General features: G+C 32.7%; 3 non-coding genes across 3 annotated transcripts; 2 read left to right on the plus strand and 1 right to left on the minus strand.

The window, feature by feature from the left end:
- Nucleotides 1-1540: 1540 nt before the first annotated feature.
- Trnaq-uug (transfer RNA glutamine (anticodon UUG)) lies at nucleotides 1541-1612 on the minus strand. Its single transcript has one exon. It is a non-coding gene; the product is annotated as a tRNA-Gln (tRNA).
- Nucleotides 1613-1963: 351 nt separating this feature from the next.
- Trnaq-cug (transfer RNA glutamine (anticodon CUG)) lies at nucleotides 1964-2035 on the plus strand. Its single transcript has one exon. It is a non-coding gene; the product is annotated as a tRNA-Gln (tRNA).
- An 854-nt stretch (nucleotides 2036-2889) lies between these two features.
- On the plus strand, nucleotides 2890-2961 carry Trnaq-cug (transfer RNA glutamine (anticodon CUG)). The gene has a single exon. It is a non-coding gene; the product is annotated as a tRNA-Gln (tRNA).
- Nucleotides 2962-5000: the final 2039 nt, after the last annotated feature.

Raw genomic sequence — 5000 nt, forward strand, 5'->3', positions numbered from 1 at the left:
CATATATACATATCACAGTTTGAAAATACACATATAAATGAAAACATTCATATAACTTATTGTCCTGTCTCTGAAATGATAACATTCGACATTTTATATAACAATATTGCGTGAAATATTTTCCACTAACTTCGAATTCACTGTCAGATTATAAAACTTTTTCTTTATTTTTTTTTTTTCTTTATTTTTTTTTTTATATAAAACAATAAAAACAACATTTGAAACAGTTCAAGAAAAAAAAAAAAACCCTAAATGTTAACATACGCAAATATTCTATTTTAATGTATTTTCCATGTGATACATAAAAAACGGCTGGTTTCCAGACCTGAATTTTGATTCACCGGCACAACAATAAATTAATAAATTTTTCGTGTATAAACATATATTATTTTCCATCTTAACTGTTTATTCATTGAAACATTATGAACACAGTCTATATTTCTCCGCGTATCTTTCCATCCTTGGAATATCACGAACGTAACAATCAATGTCACAAGTGTCCCATTTTCTTACGTCATTAAATCGATTTACACAATGCATTGCGATTTCAAAGTCCGATTTCTCGCTGTCCAAATTTACATGTCTGATTTCTCGTGTCGCCATACTACACATAACTACGGTGTCTCTGTTTTTCACTTTTCCTATTATGCAGCTTCCGTCAAATCGTCTATTAAATACAATTTTGTGATAATGACTGTCTGTACCAAGATTGTTCCCAGTAATTATCAATTTCGGATCTAAAGTTTTTATTCCGTCCTTTTCTTTATTTTCTATATTGCCAACTTCGGTGTATACATTCCTTTTAATCATCGAACCGTTACACACTGTTCTTTTCGTTAATTCATTGTCCTCATTTGTTTTGTCCAGTGATACACTAACCGGTTGAACAACTTTCAATATAGGTGTAATGTTTATCTGCTCGGGGGCTACTAGTGGGAGATCTACATGACCATCGTATTGTGATTCAACTTCCGAGTCCATTAACACCTCTGAGTTATCCCGATTATCGCTATTACATGTCTTATCAACGTCATTATTAGTACTTTCTGCTCTTTCCTTCCATGTTTTCATCCTTTTATTGTCTCTCTCTCTATTTGATCTTGACTTATGTTTCACTCCCCTATTGACGTGTACTAAATCACCCCTTGTCCAAACCAATGAAATACGCATTCTGTCACCTAAATAATGAGAGTTCCATGTCAGTTGCTCATATTCATCAATAATACTGTTAATTAAGGCGACTAAAGGCTTCGGCAATTTTTCCATTATGATTTCCCTGATAGGCACCTCAATTTTCACAAGAAGAATAGTAAAGTTCACAAAACAACTATAAAACGCAAAATAATTTTCAAAAATGTCAGTAATTTAACTTACATTACTGTTATAATAGTTATATTTACTAAATCCGGCTGGTAATATCCAAATCCTATAGAAATAATAACACAATAACAGGAGCAATAAATTATACGTCTATATCAATGTAAGGTGCACTCGACTCTCCCGGAAAGAAATGTGAGTCACAACGACTAAAAAGTAAGTCAGGTTCCACCGAGATTTGAACTCGGATCGCTGGATTCAAAGTCCAGAGTGCTAACCATTACACCATGGAACCCTATGACATATTATAGAGAATTTATATCTATATGTACATACGGGACGTACCGATTTATCATTTTCTTACTTTTTTCAACTTTCTTTCTAATCGTTACCGTATAAACACACTAGATATCAGATTATACGCCTGGGTGCATTACTCTACAACCAAGCTAACTGCTTTGCGACTGTTTCAATCTTAGTGGGTGAAAGTGTCGGTATACATGAGTTTATTTCGGCCGATAGAAATAATACGTTACTTGCCAACTAAAATGCATACCCGTATTTATATAATATTCCGAAGAAAATGTTTGGCAGGATTTTGAGTTGATCACTGTTAAGTACATACATTTCTATAGTTTTGTTAACAGGTTCCATGGTGTAATGGTTAGCACTCTGGACTCTGAATCCAGCGATCCGAGTTCAAATCTCGGTGGAACCTAAGCTTTTTCTGCCGTATAAGTAATATTTTTACAAACTTAATCAGAAAGTTCAATAAACATTGGAAACTTGTTCAGTGATGGAGCTATAATTTGCCATGGCGAAATAGGAAAAGAGACGGATAGCTTAACATGATTAAGTTTCATGTACTTATCTATTACATTGATATACCACTGACAGTGCAATTTCACCATATACGTGGATATTTCAAGTATGTAAATGTTGAAAAACAATGTCTAATATATGAAATAAATGAGAAAATAAGGCAAACTAAACCCAATTAATTAACGTGACGCAGACAATAGACAAACTGCCAAGACAATAATGAAGACTACATAAAGTTGTTTATAAAAGAAATGTGAGTCACAACGACTAAAAAGTAAGTCAGGTTCCACCGAGATTTGAACTCGGATCGCTGGATTCAAAGTCCAGAGTGCTTTTTTTTTTTATCTTTATTATCGCTGGATTCAAAGTCCAGAGTGCTAACCATTACACCATGGAACCCTATGACATATTATAGAGAATTTATATCTATATGTACATACGGGACGTACCGATTTATCATTTTCTTACTTTTTTCAACTTTCTTTCTAATCGTTACCGTATAAACACACTAGATATCAGATTATACGCCTGGGTGCATTACTCTACAACCAAGCTAACTGCTTTGCGACTGTTTCAATCTTAGTGGGTGAAAGTGTCGGTATACATGAGTTTATTTCGGCCGATAGAAATAATACGTTACTTGCCAACTAAAATGCATACCCGTATTTATATAAAATTCCGAAGAAAATGTTTGGCAGGATTTTGAGTTGATCACTGTTAAGTACATACATTTCTATAGTTTTGTTAACAGGTTCCATGGTGTAATGGTTAGCACTCTGGACTCTGAATCCAGCGATCCGAGTTCAAATCTCGGTGGAACCTAAGCTTTTTCTGCCGTATAAGTAATATTTTTACAAACTTAATCAGAAAGTTCAATAAACATTGGAAACTTGTTCAGTGATGGAGCTATAATTTGCCATGGCGAAATAGGAAAAGAGACGGATAGCTTAACATGATTAAGTTTCATGTACTTATCTATTACATTGATATACCACTGACAGTGCAATTTCACCATATACGTGGATATTTCAAGTATGTAAATGTTGAAAAACAATGTCTAATATATGAAATAAATGAGAAAATAAGGCAAACTAAACCCAATTAATTAACGTGACGCAGACAATAGACAAACTGCCAAGACAATAATGAAGACTACATAAAGTTGTTTATAAAAGAAATGTGAGTCACAACGACTAAAAAGTAAGTCAGGTTCCACCGAGATTTGAACTCGGATCGCTGGATTCAAAGTCCAGAGTGCTTTTTTTTTTATCTTTATTATAATCTCACTTCTATATACATATCACAGATTACAATTACACATATATCAAACATTTATGTCAATTATTGTCATTTTTCCCTGAAAAGAAAAAAACAACAACAACAAATCGCTCATTTACTCTAAGTCAACAGCTCGCTCATTTACTCAATTCAACAAATCGCTCATTTACTCTAAGTCATCAAATTCTCATATACCAAACTGATTATATTAATGTCACTTTTTTAATCAATCTATCCTATGATAAACTAATTGTATGAATATACTTCCTTTTTTTATATTTTCTTTTTTATATATAAAACAATAAAATAGCCTTTGAACTATTACAAGAAAAAAATACACAAAATGTTAGCATACGCAAATGTTATATTTAACTAATATTTTTAAGTCCTAACAAAAATAGGTTGGTTTCCAAACCTAAGTTTTGATACATAATAAACAATATAATTAAAGAGTTAATTCACGCATGAAACGGATCTTGGTTTTCCCCCAAATAACTGTTCATTCCAAAAAACACCACGGACAAAGTTTGTGAACTTCCGCGTATCTTTCTAATTTCGGAACATGAAAAACATAACTACTTATTTCTTCATCGTCCGTTTTTCTCAAATCTTTATATCTATTAATATAATACATTGTGTCTTCATAACCTGATTTGTTCGTATCAAGATTCACATGATTTATTTTCTTCTTTGTTGTATTACAAATAACTATTGTATCTCTCTTTTTAATTTTTCCTAACACGAGATCACCTTCTGGTCGTCTATTAAACACTATTTTCTGATAGTGGCTGTCATTACATGGACTGTTCCCGGTTATTATCGATTTAGATGCGACTGTTTTTATTTCGTCATCTATTTCTACATGTTCACATTCCTTTATATTTGTGTGTACACTTTGTTTTTGAACTTCCACACTCGTTCCATATATCGAACTACGACACACTCTTTTTTCTGGTGGCGATTCATGATTGTTTTTATTGATTGACTTATTAATAGACACTCGTACCGGGTGAGTAATTTTCGTAACCGGTCTAATGTTTACTTTTTCGGGGGCTACCAGCGGGATATCTACCTTGTCGATTTGTTGATTTTCATCACTTGATTCGCTCATATCTTCCTCTGAACTATCAGTATCTATATCACTAGTATCTATATCATCGTCGTTATGTAAATTTTCTTTCTTATCTTGCCACGTTTTTAACCGTTTAGTGTCCCTGGCTTTACTTGATTTCGACTTGTGTTTTACACCTTTGTTTGTATTCACATATTCACCTCTGGTCCAAATCAACGAAATTCTCATTTTATCACCAAAGTAATTCGAATTCCAATTAAAATGTTCATATTCGTCTACAATACTGTTAATAAGCGCAGCTAATGGTTTTGGTAATTTCTCCATTACAATATCCCTTCTTCGTACCTCAATATTTACACATGAAGAAGTAAAGTTCACTCAAATATCAAATTAAGGCATTATTTTTGCAAAAATGTCAGTAATAAAACTTACATTACTGTTATGAAAGCGTTTTTAACTATTCCGGCTGGTAATATCCAAATCCAATAGAAAAATATAACTTCAAAACAGG

The sequence above is a fragment of the Mytilus trossulus genome, unplaced genomic scaffold (genome assembly GCF_036588685.1).
Source record: "Mytilus trossulus isolate FHL-02 unplaced genomic scaffold, PNRI_Mtr1.1.1.hap1 h1tg000522l__unscaffolded, whole genome shotgun sequence".
In the NCBI taxonomy this organism is placed as follows: Eukaryota; Metazoa; Mollusca; class Bivalvia; order Mytilida; family Mytilidae; genus Mytilus; species Mytilus trossulus.